Raw genomic sequence first — 12,162 nt, forward strand, 5'->3', positions numbered from 1 at the left:
CATGTGGAAGCATGAATATGTGAGTGCACTTGTAGTTGTGTATGCACACTCATATGGCTTCACTTCAGTTCCAAATCTTAATAATGTAACATGCATTGTTCCTTCCCCCTCTAAAGTAAAGTAAAAATATTCCAGCCCAAAACTACAAACCTGATTTTTATGGTTGCATAATTTAATCAAGGAAATATTATAGATGTCTTGCATATCATTTTACACACATCTGTTCCAACTGAAGATGTCATTCTTTGAGGAATGTCACAAATGTACAGTATAGTTTCAGAAGCTGGGTAATTTCCTATAACAGCTGGGCACTGTATTTTGAAGGAAAAAACTCCTCACACAGGAGTATCTAATCAGCAGATCCATATGCATATGGTGTTCTAGCACCTACTCCAGTGCTTCAGGACAGTGTCTGTGGGATTAACTCAGAATAAACTACAGTGCCCATGTCCATGGTAATAAAGGAATATTTTACCCAGTGCAATGATGTGACCCAGTGATGTGTATTTAATAGTTTTTGGATAACAATGGAGTAAGGTTTATTAGGCTATGGCCATGAACAATATCTGTTGGAAGTATAATCATTTTATTCAATTCCAGCCTTATCCATGAAGGGGTTACCTTGAGGTCATCTGTGTTTAAGACATTTTTTTTCCATAAATAGCAGGTTAGCAGTTTCCTCTATCCCAGTTGCCTCTGCTGTGACCTCCTCATAAGACACACTGTGTTGTGTGACAGGTGATGATCACACACTGTGGCCCTTCTGCGTGAATGTAAAGCACCAGTTAAGACCCTCTTTCAAACATGCCAGGACATCCAAGCTAAACTGTTAGCGATACCGAGTTAACACCTAGCGTGGGAGCCATGACAGAGCACCATTGCTTTGAATGGTGGGAGCGACCTTGAGTGAAGCACTAGGAATTCCCTCCACTTGACAGCTGGCTCTGACATACGCCCTTGACTTAGCATGAGCTAATGCTGTCAGAGATGTTTGGGAAGAAAGCTGCTGGCATGCTAATCTGCGCTATGTTTGCCACAAGGCTAAGCTGAGCTGTTCGTGGCATGTACAGGGAGGTGTTGACAGTAGTGCTACCAGTTGTCCAATGCTCCACTGGGGTGGTACTGGAAGATGAAAGGGACCAGAAATTTCCCAGGTTGCTGTGGACAGCCACAGCAACAGGGTGAGCTGACGGTGGGAGGGGCGGTAGTCATGGCAGCTGCTTTGACGGCGATATCACCATGGGGGTCCACCAGCATAGGACATGCAAGCTACATTAATACAGTCATATACCCACATGTACAATGTTTGAGAATATGAGGGTTTGTTTAACAGAAGTCCCATCCTTGTCTGCACAGGAATTTAAAAAAGTTCACTCACATATTAGCTGTCACTGCTGATGAATAGGCTTATGAAAGAAGTGACAGAATTTATCTAAATTACTAAACCACAGATTAAATAATAATAAATGCTTACATTTTTGAAGATACAGCACTCCCATATATATAAACGATATAAGGCCGGGTCGTGTAAAACATTGTGATATATGTGAATATCATCAATCACACATTTGGTCAGCTTTTGTCACATGTTTTAGGGAAAATGAAACAACAAAACATGAATGTTTCTGGTATAATCTGAATTGTTTCAATCTTTTAACCAGTACATCAAATTCTGACTATGCTCCTTTAAGTTTATACTGGAGCACATGGTAGCTTATGTAGAACAGTAGCAGTTTTTCAGACTTAGAAAAGAGCAAATCTAAAATGTTTAACGTTAAAGGCTTTAAATTTATAATTTAATTTACTGAAGCAGAAATGGTGAAGGGATGTTTGACCAATTTCTTATTGATGACTTGTGCAGGATCAGACCAAAGGCATGTTGTCCATTTTTGGCCAAAAGTTTTGTGGTTGAGTCTTGGCAGTCACCAGTCCTCAAACACACTAAACGTCTTTGGGCATATCTTAAAAGAAAAAAAAAGGTTACCAGAGCAGTTGTCAAATTCTATGAAAACATGTACAATCAGTAAAAGATGAAGATAAGTAGTGCTGACATACTGAGAACTCTTTACTTTTTATTCTAAATTTCAATTCAGTTTCAAGATTTTGCCTGTACTTTTTTAAATGTTAAAACACAAGAGGTTTGTTGTTTATAAAACAAGACACCTGCAACTCATGGTAAAAGCGCTAACTTGGGATTCACACTCACCAAAATACAATTCTTTGGTTGTTCCAGGAGATGGCAGCAGCCACAGCTCATAAACATCAGTGTCCTCATCCTCTTACTGCGTTTAGGCAGAGTTGTTGATGTAACATTCCCCATAAAGCTCTGCAGGCCATGTAGTCTCCAGAGGAAGTGATTGTCTAAATTAAAATGACAGCAAGAAAAGAATATTTATGTCTTTTATGTTATCAATTAATGCAGAATTGCTGTGGTGGAGAAATCATGTTAGTAAAGACTGAGCTTGTTGAAATACATCACTGAGGTGACTGACTTGTTTGACTTCAGACATAGCAACTCACACAATAGTCTTTAGGATTGATGCAGGTGTGTGAAATAACAACTATGTTCATTATCAGTTACTCTACCAATTATTTTCTTTATCAACCGATTATTCAGTTCATTTAAGAAATTTTCATCCCTGTTTTCCAGATCCCACAGAAGTATCATTAAATAGTTTCTTTTGGCCAACCAACAAAGAACAACAAACAAACAAAGTAAACCAAATATTCAGATTTAAAGAAGAGAATAGGGACTTAAAAAAAAAGGGTTGCAGATTCATTTTCTGTCAATTAGCTAATCGATTAATTGCCTACTCATTGCAGTTCTACTGTGAAATGAGAGAAAAGGTCTTGGTAACACTGTGGGTGTGGTTCATGCTGGGTACTTCATCAGGAGATCAAGGTCAGTCCTGACAGTGTAACTGTGACAATGTCATGGCCCTGAACCTGAGGCAGCTAAATTCAGCCATCATGAATTTTATTATTTACACCTGTTCAGTAATATCTCAGGATGTCTTCTATGAAAAAAGACCTGCTGAAACACATAAGTCAGGGAAATCAGGCCTTCATAGACAGGATGAACCACTGTTAAATATTATGCAGTGCTAAAAGTTACCAGTGTGTTTGAAATGATCTTTTCTCCCACATCACTGGCAGATCTAGCCCATCCTATCATTAGTCATATTTGAGCTTTTTTAAATGTGCCCTTATGTTTAATTTCATTTTATATGTAGTTTGATTTTTCAATACATCAAACTGTTTGTGTATTGCTGTGGGAAGCACCATTGGTAAAACAGAATACTTGGTTACCACAGGACATGGTTGTGTGATCCTGCCACCTATTGTAGTTTAAATGTGTCTGCACCCATGAGAACTTACTTTGAGGACAGGTGCATATTCTTGCGTGTGCATGTTGCTGTTTATGCATTCTGTGCACATTTTTTGTGCATGTGTTTTTACATGCATGCATGTACGTGTAGTCATGCAGGGGTGTGGTAACCTCTAAAAGCCCTCTCCACCTCGACTGGGTTCCATGGGAACCTGTGTGCAGCTAATCCTCCTTTTGGCTGGAGAGGGCTTCTCCAAACAAATCATCCAGCTCTAAGACCCACTGCTCCTCAAGTGGGCTCCTAGCTCTCTTTGCCAAGCCTCGCCAAAAAACCTCTCTCCTTTCTTCTCTCCCTTCTCATATGCTTCACATAAAACAGCTACCTACCGTGAGGCAAATCCCCTTGTCTCTGTCTCTTTTCTTCTTGGAGTAAGGGAAGGAGAAAGGAATGGGGTGTGGATAAGCCAGGCCAGCAGGAGATTGTCAAGTTGAAGAACTAAGATGACCTGTTTTGGAAGAGGGGGTGAGTCTGAATAATGGCTGCTGGTAAAGGGGTCATTGTTTGATAGCAGGTGAGAGGAAAGTCGGGATAAAGGGGTGGAGCTCAATACTCTGATGTCACTGTTATTGTGCTTCACAGCATATATATGTGTTTGTATGTGTATCTATCTATATATTTATCTTGCTATCTGCACAAGCTTAGTCCATTTTTTCCACCAGGACACCTTGTAGTGTATCAGTGACTGTATTAAACTATAACCACCCACAGTCATAAAGATGAGCAGTGTTCACACCATCCCCTCAATTTATCACCTGTTTCACATATGGTTGAGTCCATTTCACCAGTGATAGATAATAACTGATAACTGATTGTAGTTTATGGAAATATTTACTGATGAATACAATATGATTTAGAATGGTGGTTGAACTATTGACCAGAACTATGTTTGAACTAACAATGAAACAGAGGTTAAGCAGGTCTTTAATGTGACATTTTATTTCACTTTACTAAGTGAATATGGAATGGATACTGTATATGGATGATCTATAAATATCCATTAATGAACATGTTAATTAGGAAGCCTCAGAGGTACTGGACTGGTAAGTACCACTGTCTGTTCAGACATGATCAATCTTCCCTTCTAACTCTGCAAATTACCAAATGTCCTCAAATTATTCATTTAAATTTCTTTAGTTTAAAGCAGAAGTTAATTACATACATACTGGTATCTGTAGTATTGATGTCCTAGAGGAGAACAGTTAACAGTCTGATAGATTAATTTTATATTTAACCAATTACATTCACATGTTTACTTTCCTCACTCAATATTAAGAGACAAACAGGTGAAAAGGGGTTTTTGAATACACATTAACTGAATGTTAATAAATGAAATACACTGTCCATTATCCATAAGCCGTGCCTCTTATTCTTTGAGGGTTGTGTGAGAACTGGAGCCAGCAGCTGACAGTGGGCGAGAGTTGAGGTACACCACAGACAGATCGCTAGGCTATCACAGGGCTGACATACAGAAATAAATAATCATTCACACTTACATGTATGGGCAAAGTCATGGGCAATTTAGAATCACTAAATAACCTTACCTGCATGTCTTTGGACTGTGGGAGAAAGCCAGAGAGCATGCAAACTCCATACAGAAAGGCCCAGCAGCAGCATCAGCTTTAAATTGTTAATATAAAACTGGCTACAAGAAGTTCAGTAATGCCTTTACACATATCTCAGATACTGGGACAGTGTGTGTGTGTACTTGTGCAATTATTAGTAGATTGTTCAAGTTCAATACTTATATGTAAATTACAGATGTACATGTTATATAAAAAAAGAAGTTTTGTCTTTGTTGATGCTTTATTGGCACATTTTATAACATACATGACTCATGCACACCAGGACACGGTGCACACTCTACTCTGTGGGAGAATAAAAAGGTACCATGATTTAGCACACAGATGTCTGTTACATTTCCTCTATGCAGATCAAATGAACACTTGCCAAGTGGATCACTCTTCCAGTAACTATCCTCATCATAAACATTGAATCTAATTTTGTTTTTCTTGTCAATGTCATACTTTCATTATGCAACAGAGTATTCACTGGGCTTTTCACTCATAAACCAAATTGTGTGAGCACATGGATCAAAAGGCAAGAAATCAGCTCCTACTCCCTAGTTTTACTGAAGAGTATAGTACAATACATAAGACATAAAATTGTCTTCCTTCTCATTTCTCTGTAGCAATATAGATGAGTAATGTCAGCTTGCAGCAATGATAACATAAAAGGAGAGATTTACCCATTTAAGCAAACCTTTTTTATATTAGATAAGTCAAGCAAAGCCAAGCAGTACTATATGTTTCAATCATCCGCTCAAAGCAATGCTGTGCACAGCATTCAGAGCCACATTCACAGAGCCACTAGCATTGCTATAGACTCTTATCTAGTTGACAGAAAGCCTCTGTTGCAAAGATTGAGTTTGAAAGACGAGAACATTTACCAGGCAGAGAGGTTCTAACAGAAGATAGCTGCATTATGGAAAAAGTGGCATTGAGCAGTTTTGCTTGACTAAAAGTCAGGATAAAGCCTCTGCTTTACCAGCTTTAGCAATCCTTAAGGGTTGTGGGGGCAAGAGGAGGTGTACACCATGGACAAATCTATTGTGGGACTGACATAGAGAGAGAAACAACCAACCATCTATCAACAAAAGAAGGCCTTGAGATATGCTTTGTACAGGCTGAAATGACTTTAAATTGCTGTTTCTAGCACAGCATGATGTAGGTAAAATGATAAAGCAGTATGTGAACATGTTTTTAACAGCAGACTGTACAGCATACAACTATCCTATGAACCTCCTGTTTTGAGAGGGACAACATTTCGTACTTCACCCTCACAAGTTGTGCAACACCTTGTTTTCATCCATGACGTGCTGTACTGTTGAAGGTTAGAGATGTAGAGATGTGTTGTTGTGTGCTACAGACTTGTTGCACAGCTGAACATCTGTTGATACAAAAACAACGGTAAATACTAAATGTTAATCTGTAGACATTCACAGGTTGCAATGGTGTTGGCCCCATATCAAGTTTCACAAAGCTGATGAGAGCAGCTTCTAAATATTCACAGTAACAAATTCCCATAGTAAACTACTAGCAAATACAGTTGCCAGTGTGAAACCGTTTTTCTACAGTGCACCTACTGTAATCTTCAACTGTTTCTGTTACGGTACTGTGCAGTATAGAATACAAGCTTTAAATCTAAATACTGTCAGCTGTTTGGTTGCCATTATACTGTTATTTTAGTGTTCCTACTGTCATCTCCATAAACAGTTTGTTACTGTAAAATGTCTTAAGCACTGCAGAATATGTTCTTTACAGTATAACACTGCTAGAGGCTTATAATTTCAAAATAAAAATCTCAAAAAATTGCTAACACAGAAATGGCTCAGATAAGAAATGGCATCTTAATAAACAAACCTTAACAAAACCAACATCGCTAATCAGACTCCATGAGGTGCAGTAATGAGTCAAGTTTAACATTAACACTTAAGTAAATGGCACACAGAAGTGAGTACACAGTACCAAATAAAAAAGCAGGAAGTCTTAACTATTAAACAGTAAATTACATGAGAGCTACCTTGTAAATACTGTGGTTGTAGTATTTCAGGCAATACTGTTGTGCTATCTGTGTTTGTGCCTGTAAATATCTAAGATTCAAGTGCACTGTTAACAGTCTTTGCTTTTATAGTCTGACACCATTTTATGTCCATAACTTTACTGCTATTAGTGATGAATCACAAATAAAATGGTAAATAAGTCATAAAATAAGTCATAAAACATACCAAAAATACACTCAACTCAAATATGATGCATTTTTATATATCTAAGTAGATAATAGTGCGTAATGTTAGCATAATATTAAATTAGCTCAATTTCGGCCAGCTACAATACTACAACTCATTATTGTGGACATAAAGAGGAATACATCAAGTCAATATAGACAGGACTTGTTCACCTTCTGCTGCTGCTTATCCAGTACTACAGGGAAACCCTCCATCTTCATGCTCCATACATGATATATAAACACTCTAGGACTTCTGACAAGTTGCAGGTCATATTGTTACCACAGAGGGACGCTAGTTGCATGCTTAAAAAAAAGAGAAAAAAAGACTAGAAATACCAGACATTCATAACAATTGTTTCAAATGAGCACTATCTTCTGTCAAAAAGCACAACTTAACATACTTCTAACTCAGAAACTTTTCATGTTTGTCCATGCAAGAAACAATTTAATATCAAAACTATAATAAAACATACAAACAAGCAGAGAAGTTGTATTATGAATATTTTCTATTGGGTAAGTCTGTATATCTGAAGATGAGATGATAACTGAAAGAATCAGTTAAGTAATTCAACTGAACCTTAACCATAAACTGGTCAGGTTGCATTTTAACTTTTATTAAGCAGCTAGCAAATGGATAACAAACAGTGCACATGTCACAGCCATGAGTCTGTAATGGCAGGCTACCACTGTTTATCAGCTGTCTTAGAGGAGTGTGTCTTCTCCTTTCTGTCAAAAAAGGCATTTTTGAACTTGAGCTGAGTGACACGAGGGAATTGATGTATCCACTGTCTATTTATAACACAGAGCAGGTGTGCTGTTACACAGAGGCAAAGTGATTGGCTGAGATCCTCAGAGGACTCTTTGTGCTTGTGTAAATACATACAAACACACACAGGTAACAACTTGTAAGGGTACAGTGTGTTGGTTTTGTTGTTTTTTTCTCTTTCTAACAACTTTGTATTTTAAGAAACTGATAGGGCCTAAACACAGTTCATCCATTCATCCTCTTTTTCTGTATCATGTTCAGGTTTGCTGGAGGATACCTCATCTCATCTGCATGGGATGTGGGCCTTAAAAACTGTGTTAAGGCCCAGTGTAAACCTTCAGCATGACATTATATCAGTGTCACAGCCACAAATGTCTCATTCAAGAGGAGGAAGTTAGGCCAAAGTTTCAGCATCATGTTTAGTGACAGTAACACAGAGGAGCTGATATCCTCTTTCACGGGCAATCAAACTGAGTGAACAAACCTTAACAAACCTTAACAAAACCAACATCGCTAATCAGACTCCATGAGGTGCAGTAATGAGTCAAGTTTAACATTAACACTTAAGTAAATGGCACACAGAAGTGAGTACACAGTACCAAATAAAAAAGCAGGAAGTCTTAACTATTAAACAGTAAATTACATGAGAGCTACCTTGTAAATACTGTGGTTGTAGTATTTCAGGCAATACTGTTGTGCTATCTGTGTTTGTGCCTGTAAATATCTAAGATTCAAGTGCACTGTTAACAGTCTTTGCTTTTATAGTCTGACACCATTTTATGTCCATAACTTTACTGCTATTAGTGATGAATCACAAATAAAATGGTAAATAAGTCATAAAATAAGTCATAAAACATACCAAAAATACACTCAACTCAAATATGATGCATTTTTATATATCTAAGTAGATAATAGTGCGTAATGTTAGCATAATATTAAATTAGCTCAATTTCGGCCAGCTACAATACTACAACTCATTATTGTGGACATAAAGAGGAATACATCAAGTCAATATAGACAGGACTTGTTCACCTTCTGCTGCTGCTTATCCAGTACTACAGGGAAACCCTCCATCTTCATGCTCCATACATGATATATAAACACTCTAGGACTTCTGACAAGTTGCAGGTCATATTGTTACCACAGAGGGACGCTAGTTGCATGCTTAAAAAAAAGAGAAAAAAAAGACTAGAAATACCAGACATTCATAACAATTGTTTCAAATGAGCACTATCTTCTGTCAAAAAGCACAACTTAACATACTTCTAACTCAGAAACTTTTCATGTTTGTCCATGCAAGAAACAATTTAATATCAAAACTATAATAAAACATACAAACAAGCAGAGAAGTTGTATTATGAATATTTTCTATTGGGTAAGTCTGTATATCTGAAGATGAGATGATAACTGAAAGAATCAGTTAAGTAATTCAACTGAACCTTAACCATAAACTGGTCAGGTTGCATTTTAACTTTTATTAAGCAGCTAGCAAATGGATAACAAACAGTGCACATGTCACAGCCATGAGTCTGTAATGGCAGGCTACCACTGTTTATCAGCTGTCTTAGAGGAGTGTGTCTTCTCCTTTCTGTCAAAAAAGGCATTTTTGAACTTGAGCTGAGTGACACGAGGGAATTGATGTATCCACTGTCTATTTATAACACAGAGCAGGTGTGCTGTTACACAGAGGCAAAGTGATTGGCTGAGATCCTCAGAGGACTCTTTGTGCTTGTGTAAATACATACAAACACACACAGGTAACATCTTGTGTCTGCCCTGTGAAAATAGGCATGCACAAAAAAACATATACACATGCACTGATCTACATACATCAAACCCTATGAGAGAGTAGGCATAGTAGTAGGGGCATGCATGTATGATGCATGCACCATGCACCTACACACATGAACACACACACTCAGACATGAAAAATTTACAGCCTGCCTTTGGCACCCATTCCATTAAAGCAACTCTAACATTTCCAAATGTTGTCAAATAAAAAGATGCTCTTTACAATATCAGCTTCTTCTCCCCAGGGGGTAGAGCAGATCCACACCCTCAAACAGATCCACTGAGCAGCACTTCACTAATATGATCTACAGCACTCAACAAATCAACAGATCTTGTCCTAATATAAATGCATCACATACAGCTTTAAACACCATGTACAAAGCTATTGAGAGAACTACCTGTGACCACATTTTATGCCTTCAACAGTGAGGTCAAAGTGGTTGAGAATAGGTAGGCAGGTGGTGGCAAAGTGAAGTCTGTGAAGTCCGAGAAGCTGTACCCACACTGGTGGATTACCAGTATCACAGAAAAAGAAGAGCAACTTTTCATGAGAATAAAGGGTGGGAGGAAAATAGTTTTATTTGCATTTGTTTTTTATTGTGGTCATTTGCACCTACCTCCAGTGAGACTGAAAGTACAGCTGCAGTTTCATAAAGAAAGTAAGCCTGGTTTAACAGCACTACAAAACTTTTGACATGTAATATTAAAAGAATGGAGAGAAGCACAGGTACCTAGTAATATATATGTATTACCATTCAGCTGTCTCTCACTTTCTCTTACTTAGGGTCAAATGAGCACTCACCAAGCATGTCACTGTTCCAGTATCTGTCCTCATCATGAACAGAGTCGAAGTTTGTTTTGCATGTTGATGATGATGGGTCCAAATTATAGACAGAAGGGTTTGATTGCCCGTGAAAGAGGATATCAGCTCCTCTGTGTTACTGTCACTAAACATGATGCTGAAACTTTGGCCTAACTTCCTCCTCTTGAATGAGACATTTGTGGCTGTGACACTGATATAATGTCATGCTGAAGGTTTACACTGGGCCTTAACACAGTTTTTAAGGCCCACATCCCATGCAGATGAGATGAGGTATCCTCCAGCAAACCTGAACATGATACAGAAAAAGAGGATGAATGGATGAACTGTGTTTAGGCCCTATCAGTTTCTTAAAATACAAAGTTGTTAGAAAGAGAAAAAAACAACAAAACCAACACACTGTACCCTTACAAGTTCACAAATACTCTGTTTAAGCAACAGAGTGCAGCTATGTCAATGATTAGCCTCTTCATCGTGAGGCCTATTTTTTCTGCCTCCTGTCTGAAATGACTTACCCAAAATAAATGGAGTGTATCTTCACAGCTACAAGGGCTGTATGTATAAATAGTGGTCTCAAAACAAAGCTAAGACATGTGAGATTACCACGGAGGTGTCAGATCAAGATATATGTCAGAGTAAATTCACCTGGAACACAGTAGAAAATTTAAATTTTTATCTATACCTAAAAAACACACATTACTTAGTGTGAAACCACCTCTGAATCATGGGATAGTAGCCCAATTCATCTAGGAATTAGTAAAGCAAACTAAAAACTAATTATATTTCACTGATGATGATTTTTTTTTTCTTTGTAATCAGTAGAGTCTCTGCTTTCACATGACTTGTTTGTGTGGTTAGCTTGAAGTGGTGAAATTAGCAGAGACACTAAAGAGGACATGTGCTGTTTTCCTGTTTTTGTCACATGCCCATGTAATTGTTTGGGGTTTGAACTGTGTTTCATTTGGGTGGCAATTCTTGGTAGAGGCTATTACCTGAGTTTTTGCTATGCAATTTGCTATGCTACATTTTAGGATTGGTGCCTCCTAGCGTGCGCATAGATTGTCTGTACTGCATGCATCTCATGCAGCCTCCTGTACAGGGGCTCTCATGTTAAACAGGTTAGATAGAAGTGTGATGATCTACAATCTGTCTATCTACAAAGTTGAACATCTGCTGCAAAATCAGAATGTCAGTATAAGATGTATAGTATGTTGACAAATTCACAGATCAAGAAGCTTAAAATGAAAAAATCACCTGTATGTGTGATATACATTTAAGTATAAATGAATGTTAAGTAAGTGATTACATTATGTCCATGCTCTAATTGAGTAGAGTGTCAATATTGAACATTCTCTCCATTCTACTTCTCAGGCTCTGTGTTGCTCGTGTGAAGTTTTGACCCTATTGGTTTGTGGCTTTGAATCTGACTTAGCTACATCATGCGGCAAAATCTATTTTATCCCCTGTCACAGTTATTGTAGAGACAGCTGCAAGTTGTTTCTTCTGAATTTCTCTGTTTCTTGCTGTATTCATTTACCTCTACCTGCCTAGCTATAAAGCTTTACGAATATGCACATTATCTCCCACTCAGTGATATTCATGACTTTTCT

At 37.8% G+C, this 12,162-nt stretch overlaps 1 protein-coding gene and 1 long non-coding RNA gene across 3 annotated transcripts in view; one reads left to right on the plus strand and one right to left on the minus strand.

Annotated features, from left to right (window-relative positions):
* Nucleotides 1–160: 160 nt before the first annotated feature.
* LOC127142503 (uncharacterized) lies at nt 161–10,674 on the minus strand. The gene is made up of 3 exons (XR_007813292.1): nt 10,535–10,674; nt 2,207–2,361; nt 161–1,961 (listed from the first exon to the last, which is right to left on the minus strand). It is a non-coding gene; the product is annotated as an uncharacterized LOC127142503 (long non-coding RNA).
* Nucleotides 7,931–12,162, plus strand: part of LOC127142501 (myeloid-associated differentiation marker) — a 35,337-nt gene continuing 31,105 nt past the window's right edge. Inside the window, exon 1 of one of the 2 annotated variants that reach the window (XM_051070868.1) lies at nt 7,931–8,070. The gene's annotated coding sequence lies outside the window, so the exon portion shown is untranslated. Of the gene's footprint in view, nt 8,071–9,558; nt 9,699–12,162 lie in introns of those variants that run through there. The other variant, XM_051070867.1, reaches the window with a different exon arrangement.

Source organism: Lates calcarifer, linkage group LG5 (genome assembly GCF_001640805.2).
Source record: "Lates calcarifer isolate ASB-BC8 linkage group LG5, TLL_Latcal_v3, whole genome shotgun sequence".
NCBI lineage: Eukaryota > Metazoa > Chordata > Actinopteri > Centropomidae > Lates > Lates calcarifer.